The following is a 13,033-nucleotide window of genomic DNA, read 5'->3' as shown; positions in this document are numbered from 1 at the left end:
ACATACGCATTTGGGTTAACCCCCCCTCCATGCGTACGTACTAAATGGATGGCCCCTAAGGTCAAATATTCACTCACACCCAGGGGCAACTGTTGACTCCAAAAAAGTGATCCCTTCGCTCAGCAAGGCCGGTGACAATTCGTCGATTCATTCAGAGTGATTGCGACGCTCGCAATACATACATTGACTCGTGCATGTGTAATAACCAATTGCCGATGTGATGTATTGCCCTTGCATGAAAATGACGCGCTGACGTTACAAGTAGGTTAACGGAGGAGCGAGGGAAAATGGGATTGACACAGAACAAACGAGAAATAATAGCAAACTCGGTGACAAAAATCATTGGTTCTGGAACTGAACCAAGAATCAAAGACCACGAGTCATGACGATCGATGTGAAGCGGTCAGGTTCATTGATGATGCAGCACTCACCAACTCACTCCAGTCACTCGCTCACCTGTGCTCAGTCACCTCCTTATCACTCCTCTATCGCTACTACCATGGTTAAGACTCTTTCCGTAGACCTTCACTCATCGATTCCTCCACCCGTGTCGAAGAAGACTCGGCCCACTCGACTGTGTCATCTCACCCATACCGCGTTCGTAACAACCATCCTGCAGGTCGCTTCTGTTTGCGTCTTCCCTCACACTGGATATAAGCCTTCTGATCTCCCCAAATTCTTAGAAATAATCCCGCTCAATTCAAGAAACGTTGTCAGCTGTTGTTGTTTTCTGGCTGCTTGGCGTTTCGGCCTCTTTGGGCCCTGTGTTCAGCAACTCGTGGGAGAGTGAATCATCGCAGGGCCCAACTCCCTCTGCCTTCTCCAATCTTGTACCGCCACGTGTACGCGGGGTTACCGAAGCTGTGATTAATCCCCGAGAGAAGTGTCGTTGAATTGCTTTTTCTTTTTTAATCCAGTCATCTCTTGCATTTGTCAAAGAAACACAAGGAAAATAACAACAGGCACACTCTTGCACTGAAATCACCCCGCGGTACATGAAAACACGACACTATTGATCCCAGAGACATTCTTCACAGCTGCCACGCGGTGATTTATACTCCGGGCTTAAATTGTTAATGTTCCGTATTTTGGAAACCAAAATAAGACGCACGTTTATTTTACAGTAAACTTGGCAACATCAGGATTCGCGCAAAAAAATACATCCTGGAAAATATCGACACTGTTGATCTCCCAAACTGTGACGGTCATGACGGCGTCTATCGATACTTTAAAGCTTTACTTAAAATTTCCTGCAGGTAAAGGTGCAGCCTTGCAATTGCTTGCTCACGCCACTGCTGGTGGCGTTAGCAAGCAATTGCTAAAAAAAAAAACGTTATTAAAAGCACCACTGGAGGGTATTTTGCTCTACTCCTCCACACTAGCCAGACATCTTGGAAGAGGTTGGAGGACCTACAGTGCATGCCACAACACGCGACTTACTGATGGACCAAGCGCCTTGTACCCATGTATACTGCTGCGTGGACAGACGTGGGTGATTTAAGAACAAAACACCTGTATTATGGATGATTTAAGAAACTTTCCATCGTTTCAACTGCCCTACAATGACCTTCTGGAGTGCAAGCCAAGTGTGCTAATTATTACACCACAGCAGCAGTCTAGAAATATACTATTTATTTAATTAATTGTCATCTACCTTTTTTATGTCATTCGCAGTGCCGGATTAAGCTTGTGCGGGGCCTGTCGCATATGTTATAAAGGGGACCTAAATTAAAACAACATTAATATTAAAATACGATTTTTTTACTTTGATAGTAAAGAAATTGCATTTTCTTATTTGCTATACAGCCAGATAATACGACAAATCGCGAACCTTAAATACCCAGTCGTTCATAAAAGTTGAAGGCAGTATAGTACTATAGTAAGAGCAAGTGCAGAATCACTGAACCGGAATTGATAGCTTGAAATAATTTAGCGCGGGGCCCTTGAAAGTGCGGGACCCGTAGCATTTGCTGTTTTTGCTACGAGGATAATCCGGCACTGGTCACTCGCCACTGATGTTAGCCTTGGCCCAGAACCGAACTCAGTTTGTCGAGTTCATAGTGAAGTGCGCTAACCACTGCGCCACCAGTCCACCTCCTTAATTTAAGGACTGTGTAGCTTCAGGTTATGAATGTGAGTACCATTACATATCCGTAACACAACCATCACAACGTAGGTATTAGTGTTTCTTGTGAATTCGGCACACCTGTATACCCCTCAACCCCATCACCCAATCCCGATTAAATTCAACTAACATGTGTTGTATTAGTCGTTTCATCTTCTTTTAACACTTTTTTCTACTCTTTTAGCCTAACTGTAACAGTTCAATGCAATGTAAGATAATGTACATTCATCGAGGGCTTGATGTCTCATTAGGTTGCGGAGAGGGAGGGGGGATATTTTCAGGACATCAGCCCTAGACAGCTCCGGCTGAAATGATGCACAGGCATACACCGTAAATCATCGTTTTTTCCCACATATAGAATTCCACCGTATGAATTGTAATTGTAAATAATCAATTTTATTTGATGAATTGGTGCATCGTTTACATGCTGACTAAAAAGGGATACCCTGATTGAAATTAAATAATATTTTGGCAAAATAAAAAAAACACGCAATTTTATACGTACTGTGTTGTCACATGCACAATTTTCGAAGTTTAAAAGAAATCAATTGGAATATATTAATCCGCAAAGCCAAAGGATGTTAAGAGCCAAGATAAATCTGGTGCATTGCTCATTTCATTAACGCGATATTTGTACTCACTTTGTCTCATGCAATAAAACCAGCAGGCAGTCTGCGCATTCACTTTGTGGAATAAAAAAATTGGCATGCTTGCTGAATCCGTCACACGATAACAACAATGATACCGTCGATTGTTGTTGTTCATTTTCTTGGGCGAAGACCTCGGGGAGCCAGAAGACGATGCTGGCGGGACGATGTCGCTCGGCTGGCCTGGGAACGCCTAGGAATTTCCCAGGAAGAGCTAAAGTCTGTGTACAGTAGTGTAGTGTATAGTGTAGTGTATAGTAGTGTAGAGTAGTGTATAGTAGTGTATAGTATAGTGTATAGTAGTGTATAGTGTATAGTAGTGTATAGTGTATAGTAGTGTATAGTAGTGTAGAGTAGTGTAGTGTATAGTAGTGTATAGTGTAGTGTATAGTGTAGTATATAGTAGTGTATAGTGTAGTAGTGTATATCAGGGACGTGCGGTCAGGCGAGGCAGGGGAGGCAGAGCCTCACCTGTCATACTCCAATTAAAATAGCTGTTACTAAAAGTTAAACAAAAGAATAATCAAATCAAATAAATATTCTGATTTTTCCACTGATCTGTGTTATAAATGTCATTTCTGTACAATTCCAATCATTTTTATAGTCAAAATCGCCAAATTTGCAGATCTCCGCTGCAAATACAGGAAGAGACTTTAGGTGAGGCAGTGACGAGCTCAGCCTCCCCTCTGATTGCGCAACCCCTCAGTAACTGGATGGAGCGCGGGCAATAAGCGTGTGCCTGTTACTATCTCAGTATGTCACCAATGTAATGTTTGTAGATCCCTTCATTTCATGTCCTTGCCTTCCATACTCCAGGTAACTTATTTCACGTATGTGTATAAAGATATTTAGGCTCGCTGGTCTCGTCATGAAACTGCAATGAAAAAGCACCAGGGGAGGCAGCTATCACATCTGCCTCACTGAGGGGGATGTCTCTAACACGCCCCCCTCAGAGAGGACACGCCCCCCCGTGAGGCCACGCCCCCTTCAGTGAGGCCACGCCGCCCTCCGTGTGTGAATCTGGCTCTGACACTAGCCAGTGCCTCCCCAGCCATTGACCTCACCGCACGTCACTGGTTTATAGTAGTGTATGGTGTATAGTGCGGTAGTGTATAGTAGTGTTTTGTGCAGTTTATTGTGTAGTAGTGTATAGTGTAGTAGTGCTGGAGTCTGTCACCAGGGAAAAAGAGTTCTGGACCGCCACGACTCAACACGCTGCTGCTGCCGCGACCCCCACCAGGACAAGCGGATTGAGAAACGATTTAACGGAACATTTTTTTATACATTATAATAGAGTGCAAATACTGTTTTACAATTCCATTACATTTGGTGACATTAAATATTTGCTCTCGAAGCAACATTATGCAAAACTTTGCACAGTGTTGTCATGTTTGTTGCTATTATTGGGGTGTTAGAGGGTTGTGTGTTGGTGTTCTTGAAAAATGACGGTGCAAAAGCGTCAGAAAACTGCAATTAATGCACGAGATCAGTTAGGTTGAGGCTTCTTGATGCAGGATCGCTCCCTTCCCATTGGTGTCGGCGAAATGGCTCACAACAACAGAGCGCTTCCCCACGCCTCCTGCAATATTTAGAATTACCAAGGTTTTGAATTACCAACAAAAATATTCGGTTGATGGTCATTGCCCCTCTCTCGTCTTCCGCCTTATCCTTGTCCCTTGCCTCTTCCCTCTCTCTGTGTCGCTCCAAAGATCACAGCTGGGGGTCACCGACTGTGATCGGATCTTCCGGTAACAGTGGGAGCATTTGGACCCCGTAGCACTTTGTGTTTCTGAACTGGTGTTAAAAATAATAATAATAGATTGTTGTTTTTTTTAGATGATGTTGAAGCTGCTAATTATAACAATGGCTATGGAGATGGCAAACGACAACACCACTGTGCGGTAATACTTTTGAGAGCACTTGTAAATAATAAATACGGTAATATAGAACACACAGCCTCGTGCAACAACTACAGTGTTGGGTGTCTTCAACAGCGAAAATGCTTTTGTAAGATTTTAATGCATTCCGATTATTCCAGCTAAGCAATGTACACAATATTTAACAGATAAGCAGCTTCAAGATTTGAAGTTAAGTAATTAAATGTCCACCTGTGGGATTATGCACCACTGTGTTTTGTTCATCTTCAATGCAGGGAATTAAAGTGGGTTTTTATTCAATTCCGGTAATTAAATTAGCATCACAATATACGTGACCTGTATGTTCGCTGGTATATTTAACGGACACAAAATATATTGTTGCGTATTTTGATGCATGATGTGAATGTTAATAGCCATTTATATAGAAAGTCATCACTCAATAAAATCCAATCATGTGTGATGTGTGGGCCACAGGCACACTGTTAAATAAATTACTTAGTTAAAAGATGATTTAGCAAAAATACATAATCCTTGAAAGGAAGCATTAATTTTTATGAAAATTAGCATTAATCACGCAACCGGTTGTTTATTGCCTGGAATTAAATTAAATTTAAATATTTTCTCAAGTGAACAATAAAGATGACTAGTGACACAATAAAAATGTTAAGTGGTCATAGATGCATCATTGCTAAATATTAAGAAAACACTTTTCCTATATTGTCATAAAGTTAACACCAATTATTACAAATATGCACAAACATACTTTACTTGACCGTCTATGCCTATTTATGGAAAGTACCAAACCACCCAGAATGCACCTATTCTCAGGGAGGTATCGAAAGCCAAGGCAGGTCCAACAACGCCCAAGATGAACCAACGTGGCATAGCGAGGGCCCTTCATTCTCTCAGTGGGTCGACCATGGGCCGTACATTGTCCACTTGACTATCATCAACCTCCAATTAGCACGGTTGGGCTACGTACGGTGCGAAAAAAGCTCAACATACTTACTGTACGTACGTGATTTTGCCATTTTAGTTTTTTTTTATCCATTTTGCAATACATGCATATGTAAATTATAAGAAATTTCTCAAATGGCAATTACCCATTAAAATGTCTTGGAACGCGTGAACATCCTAGGCACAAGTCTGGCGTTTCAAGCCTCACGACTCCACGCGCCCTCTTTCAAATGTCCCCCTTGACGCGCATTTGTTTTTCTTATCATCTATTTATCTGTCAGCAGCCTCCTCTCCGGATTTCAGTCCGGTACGACATTCGTGAGCATTGTTTTGGACAACTCAATATCATCCATAATAGAGGGTTTTTTTTTTTTGGGGGGGGGGGGGTTAGATCGCATAAATATAAATGTGTCATTAAACCTGCCAACACCCGACACAGCCAATTAGTGAGGTTGTGTCACGTAAACAGAACGTGCCAATTCGTTACTAGGAAAGCACACCGGTGTTGCTGCAGAGCCTACGCGTTTATCTGCTCAATCTCTCTTCGCTACTCCCACTGCTCAAACAGCCTGCCCTACTGGGGGCTACCCATTGAGTAGGTACGCAAAAATCTGTCAAAACTTGACCCCTACCCTCCTCCCTGTACGCACGCGGACTTTTTACACCCCCTCCCCCCACACACCTGGGTACGTACGCCTGACGCACACCCCCCCCCACCTCCCCCGAATCCTATAGAACGGCCGATATTTAATCCTCTCTGAAACGATCAAGCATTAATAATAATAACGTGATCATAGGGTTTTTCCCTCTTTTTTTCTGGCAACAAAACAGCTGTGTTAAGATGTCGAAACACCAAACTGAAACCTTTTAACAAGGAATCATGTCTGCATTAACCGCAATACTTGTGGTCAGAACGCAAACAAAAAAAACGTACTCTGATAATATATGTGGCATTGTCTTTGAAACTGATTGGTCCACACCAGAGACAGCTTTCTTTTGAGCCTCGTTTGCGGGTTCCTCGGTGAGGGTCTCGAACCGGTTCTGTTCTCACTCGCAACCGATGCTACCCATGGGTGGAGAGCGTTAGCTCAAGGGGTGTGGGCTGGGTTCAGAGAGCAGTGGGAATTACGCCAATGCTCCACCCCCAAACAATCACTCCATGTCATTTGATGCGCAGTGAGAGTGGTGGAGAGCACATCTGTTGATGTGGGGTTTTTTTTAAAGCATTGGTTGATTGATTGATTTAAGGAGGTGTTTTCAGCTTGTCAACTACAGCTGAGAAAGCTTTGCCGTTAATTAAGCTTGAGAAGCGTTTGTTAATGCAGCGATGTGGCACTGCACATGAACCACCAGTGGGCAGAGTTCAATTGAACCTTATGGCGGTCCCCCGGGGTTCCATCATCGTAGCCTGGCTCTCGCATAATGTCCGTGATGTAGTCATTTTTAGTCTGTTGATGATAGTCGATGCGGCAATCGAGTCATCTCGACGAGCTGTACACGATTCACTATTTAAAGTAGAATTTTTCGATAACGGATTTTTTTTAATGCTATAATGTTTGGCGTTTCGACATCGCGGAGTGTGGCACTGATTTCGGATTGATTGGTACCCCAGTCGCGGAGTTAAGTACACCCCTGAAATAAAATATTTAATTGCCTCGCCCATTTTGTATTGTTTGGTACCCCAGGGTACCGCCATGAGGATCAGTTACCATCCACGGCTAACATCTGCGGCGAATGATATCTACACCGGTTTGGGGATCCCACGCTGCTAAACCGGCACTGACCAGCATGGTAAAATATGCTCAGACAATACTCATGAATGCTAATGGCATGGGGAGGCCATCATCCAGCCCTGCATGTACAATGGACTATAAATTATATTAGTGTTGGTATTATAGGTACTATATTGTGCGCACACAGTGGCAGACTTGCAATTCCATTCCAGTCGGATAGAAATGTACATGTTATTACGTGTCCATTTTCTTTGGTTCTTTAGGTAAAGTCACTTAGATCGAAAAATAATAATCAAAATAAAGTGAATAAAGGTTAAAAAAAATATTTTTAAAAAGACTAATGTAGACTGTAGCCTGGTTCTTAATCTGAGTGAGTGTACTGGCAATCTATAATGTAGACTGTAGCCTGGTTCTTAATCTGAGTGAGTGTACTGGCAGTCTATAATGTAGACTGTAGCCTGTTTTTTTAGCTTGGTGAGTGTATTAGCAGTCTATAATGTAGGCTGTAGCAATTGCTATTAAACTGAGTGAGCGTACTGGCAGTATATAATGTAAACTGTAGCCTGGTTCTTAACCTGAGTGAGCATACTGGCAGTGTATAATGTAGACTTATTTTACATTATAAGTCAAAATTTACATGTCAATTTGTACATTTCATCGACAACTCATAGCCTTTGAAGCTTCTGTAAAACCGTGCTGTTCTGAATACTCATTGGGGCTGCCAACCAGAGGCACAATATAACATGTATTCATTGAATGAATGTAAAATTGCATTCACATTTTATGCATTGAATCTGTAGGTTTTATATTTCATGTGCTCGCTGTTTTTCACGCAATTTGTGCACTTGTCAGCTACAGCCATGGCTGGCCACTGCATTAAATGCAGTGTAAGAACATATTTCAATATTGAATCGAATCACTACCCTGTATTGCCTAAACCCAAACTACTGAGGAGGAAGTGGAGGAGGGTGTGAATCATAACACCTCTCATGCCAATATTTATCCCATCGACCCCACCTCACTCTCTCTCATTTTTCATTTACACATTCACACCTTAAATTAGTTCGTGGGGTTTTTTTTTTCCAGCTAATAATACCCAGAAACTCGGGTTGGTCACATGGCCCAGTAGTAGCGCATTCGCTGCTTATTCCTGAGATTCCGTGGTTTAAATCCTGCAGGCAACCCTGGTTATTATCTCAGGTGCCTTACACCGTACAATGTAGCACACGTCGTCCAATTCACAGCGGGACACGCTATAGATCCCCCTGACGTACCATTCGAAATGTGAAGGCCATTGTGTGCCGACGTCTCGGAATAAACTTTCCAAATTTGGAGGAAAAAAAAATTACACCCCATATTACTCCATCGGGATTACGCACATATATAGCAACAACGTCCCCCGACTTCAACATTTTCTGCAACTGTCTTCCAAATGCAGACCATCGTTGAGAGTGTCAATCCTCAATGTGATTTCATTCGTTAATTAGAATCACAAACTTCACATTGACTTTTGAGGAATGTGGGGGAGGCGGCGATGGAAGGGTCACATCGCACGAAGGAGACGATCGACTCAACTGGAGCAACGAGATGAGCACGTGACACAGGGGGGAGACAAATTGGGGCATCGCAGGACCACCTTAATCCAACAGTTGATAGCCAATGGCCAATTATGGCGATCAATTAAAATGGTATTCGAATTCGATGTTCATGAAGAGCGGTGGTGCGGTGGTTAAAACAATCAACTCGATTGTGAAAGCAACCTACACTGAGCAAAGTGAGTTAAATGATGACGTCACCCTGCTGCTCTATTTAAGACCGAGAGCAAGTGAGGGCTTTACCATTCTGGCGAATTGCCCGATGATGCTGGATGTAATTACCAGCGAAACGTCGTACTCAAACTGTAAATGTTGTGGATTCACTCTTCAACACACCGGTGGGCTAAAGTAGTGAACTATTTTGTCTTTTGTCAACGTGACACTTTATTTTGCTGATTGGCCGTGTCGGGTGGTGGAGGGTTACGACACATTTGTAAATAACGCGATCTAACCCAAAAGCCTTTATTATGAATAATATTGGTTGCAAAAGCCTACTAAGCGTTAAACTGAGCAGAGTGGTCAAATATGGTCAAAAAACGCTCGCTAAAGGGACGTAGCGTGGAAAAATTGTTCATACAGCAATGGATTGACAAAGGGCTGCAATTATTACGACAGTATGTCCTTCCTTAATATAGCATGCGCACTGTGCTGTATTAATTAAATCTGACACATTAAAAATAATGTGATTGTGCATTGCGTCCTGCTGTAGTGTGTACATGTCTTGCTGTGAGAAATTCACGCATCATGCGAGACATTAACCGTGCTCTCCAGTGCAAAATGCTCCGCATTATCATGCTCGGAAACAACTCTAAGTCTAGACATACGAGATCATAATCAATATGTGCTCCAGGCTGGGAGATTTTAAATTAGTAGGGTGAAAAAAATAAGGGGAAAAAAACTCACACTTTAAGTTTTCCAATTTTCTAAAATAACCTGTTTTTTTTCCCAGCTATCTCAAATCTTACCAGGGCTTTAATGAGTCCGTCACTTACTTAGGGGCAAAATCATTGAGGCCAAAAAAATATCCTTCATTTAAAGAGACAAAAAAAAGTTGAGTTCGAGAAGCAACTTGATCAAAAAGGGCCTCACAAAATGATAAGTGCAAATCATTCATCATTAGGCAAAAGTGCAGCATATTATAGTCTTAACTGCTATTTTTCACACTCAGAAGAACACACGGCAATGTTTTACATCTACAAAATTGCCATCGTGTCATCTGTCAAGTTCACAATTATTCCACAAGTCCAATATCTCTGTCATGCAGTACTTTTCCAGTCATTGCCATGTATGGCTTCTCTCAAGTATCTGGAATGCGTTTGGCGTCTGTTATCCTGGGAAATTAAAATCACTGCATTCTTGGCTTGCTATGGTTTTTACACGAGATCCGTCCTGTTGCTGCTCTTCTTTTTTGTTAAGCGATCGTCACTTGCACTAACGTCTTAATCAAAGAAATACACGATTTTAACTCGCATTCATACATTGTCTTGTTCAACCGATAAAAGAGTTAAAGCGCTGCAAATGAACGGTTACAGTTAAAGCGCTGCAAATGAATGGTGACAATGATGCACAAATCGACAGAGCATTGAATGTCAAAAAACAAATAACACGAGCAATGAAAGTGCTTAAGTAATTAAAACGATCAAAATACCGTACATTGCAGGAATAACTGATAAACTAGCCAGATGTTTGGAAAAACAAAACATCCGAGTCAGATTTGGCACCGTACATAAAATACAGAAAGTAATATCTGGTACAAAAGATGTATTACCGAAGCTATCAACAGAAGGTGTGTACAGGATTAACTGCACGTGTGGCAAATGTTATGTTGGGCAAACAGGACGAATGATTAGCACGAGACTAAAAGAACACCAGATAAATATTAAATACTCCCAAATACAACTGTCAGCAGTAGCAAAACACTCGTGCCAACAAGGACACTCAATTAATTTTGATAATGTTTAAGTTCTGTGCAAAACTAGCTACTACTGGCCAAGCCTAATTAGAGAATCTATCGAAATTGAAAGAAATAAAAAAAATGTAACCGTTCAAATAGCTACCGCCTTAGTGCTGCGTGGAAGCGAATAATCAAATAATAAATTATTTAAATGCATGCCTATAAAGGGCACCATACTTCAATAGGGATTACCGTTGGTACTGCTATTTTAACACACACAATGGACAGGAAGGACAAGATCAAAGGGCTCGCATAATGCGCATGCATAATGAACGTTGCCTCATTAATCCCCTCCCCCCTACTTTGTGCAAGAGCGCAGAAGCGTGGTCACCACATCCACGCCTCTACATAAGGAACGAAACAGGTGGACTTCTCCACAAATCTGGCTTTCGCCTGATGAGTAATTACTGACGAAACGTCGTACTCAGATTGTAAATGTTGTGGCTTGGCCCTCCAACACACCGGTGTGCTGTACTAGTGACGAATTGGCCACGTTCTGTAATACGTGACAAACCTTACTAGTTAGCTGTGTCGGGTGGTGGCGGGTTTTAACGACACATTCATATATTTACGCGATCTGACCCAAAAATATATATTATTGATGATATTGGTCGCGAAAGCCTACCACGTGTTAAACAGAGTTAAAGTTAAAAAATCTTTGCAATTACTTCCTCACTCTGCTGCTTGTAGGAGGGCCTCCACTAGAGACAGTTCACGAGAGCCTCACTACAGATATACTTTTGGCCTACGCTTCCAGGCTGGCCAGACGTGTCGGATGAGGTGGGAGTACCCACAATTCACTCCACCACGTGCAACCTGTAGACCTAAACTAAAACTAAACCGAACTTTTTATTTTACCAGGCAAGGCCCCACTGAGCTATATAGCTCTGTTTCAGAAGTGAACTGGTCACAAATGATAGCTCAAGGAAGTGGCATATCATGTGGACATTTATAGTAGCCAAAAACGCATGTTTCTAAACGTGGAGGGGCAGTACATATGTAGTGGGTTCACTTGAGAGATACAACCAATTCAGGAGGCAACACGTTGATTCTACGACCACAACGGGGTAACTGCATAACCGGTAACCACCACGGGGTAACTAGGTAAACGGGTCAGGTCAGTCGGCACACTACCTGACCCACGATGCCGAGCACGAAGACCGGAGACCGAAGAGAAGACGTAGCACGGTGGGTTCCATTCCAGCAGACAGCCCCGATGGGACCACGGGACCTCCCTTTTATGCCTTCCAGCGTGGCCTGGCTCTGCCCTCGGCCACGCCCCCTTCTGGAACTTACCAGAAAATTCTGGGCCATACACCACGTGTCCCTTCTGTCACCTTTGGCCCACATCCTTACCCTGTCCTGTCACGTGCCTTTGAAAGCCAACCGGGCTGCTACGTCCGCAGATGCCCCCTCTCTGCCTGCCACCAGAACCATGCCCCCTAGGGACCCTTTTCCATGACATTTCATACCCTGCTGGCAGAGAGGGCTACTACACTCCCAGTTCCCCTCTCTATCAGTAACTGGCGCTAGGTGCCATAGTGACCCATTATATGTCACTACACATATATTGGACAATACATATATTATCAGAGAATGTTTATTTGCATGTTCACCACAAGTACGTGTGGTTAATGCAGACTTCATTATTTGCAAAAAGGTATCTATTTTTTGTTCGGACATCTTAACACCTATTTTATTGCCAGAGAAGGTCAAACCTATTGTTGTTTTTCATAATTTGATACTCGCAAAAAATGTCTCATGATATAGCTGCTCACGCCGAGCTATTAATGCTTTGATACATGTATTGGCTTTTTACTGTTCCCCTTTTGGCGTTATCTGATCTGACACTTGTGAGACTAGGCCATAAGAAAAGCTGTCCCTGGTGTAGGTCAATCAGTTTAAAAGGCAATGTATATATTGTCAGAGCATGTTTGTTTTCATGTTCACCACAAGTACGTGTGGTTAATGCAGACATAATTCCTTGCAAAAGGTTTCTATTTGGTGTTTGAACATATTAACACCTCCTGTTTTATTGCCAAAAAGGGTAAAACCTATTCTTATTTTTCATACTTCCACCATTGTGCTAACTGCCCTGCCAGGAGATCGAATTGAACTGTGCCAAACATTACACCATGGCAGTAT

The 13,033-nt window shown here is 42.5% G+C and overlaps 1 long non-coding RNA gene across 1 annotated transcript in view; it reads right to left on the bottom strand.

Moving 5' to 3' along the window:
* Positions 1-889: 889 nt before the first annotated feature.
* The window catches only part of LOC142930488 (uncharacterized), a 111,822-nt gene continuing 99,678 nt past the window's right edge, over positions 890-13,033 (bottom strand). Inside the window, exon 4 of the long non-coding RNA XR_012946413.1 lies at positions 890-4,351. This is a non-coding gene — a long non-coding RNA (uncharacterized LOC142930488). The remainder of the gene's footprint in view (positions 4,352-13,033) is intronic.

Source organism: Petromyzon marinus, chromosome 39 (genome assembly GCF_048934315.1).
Source record: "Petromyzon marinus isolate PM22_M1 ecotype Great Lakes invasive population chromosome 39, UKy_Petmar_22M1.pri1.0, whole genome shotgun sequence".
Classification (NCBI taxonomy): domain Eukaryota; kingdom Metazoa; phylum Chordata; class Hyperoartia; order Petromyzontiformes; family Petromyzontidae; genus Petromyzon; species Petromyzon marinus.
Note: the sequence above shows the minus strand (reverse complement) of the source record. Positions and strands in the feature narration are given on the sequence as shown.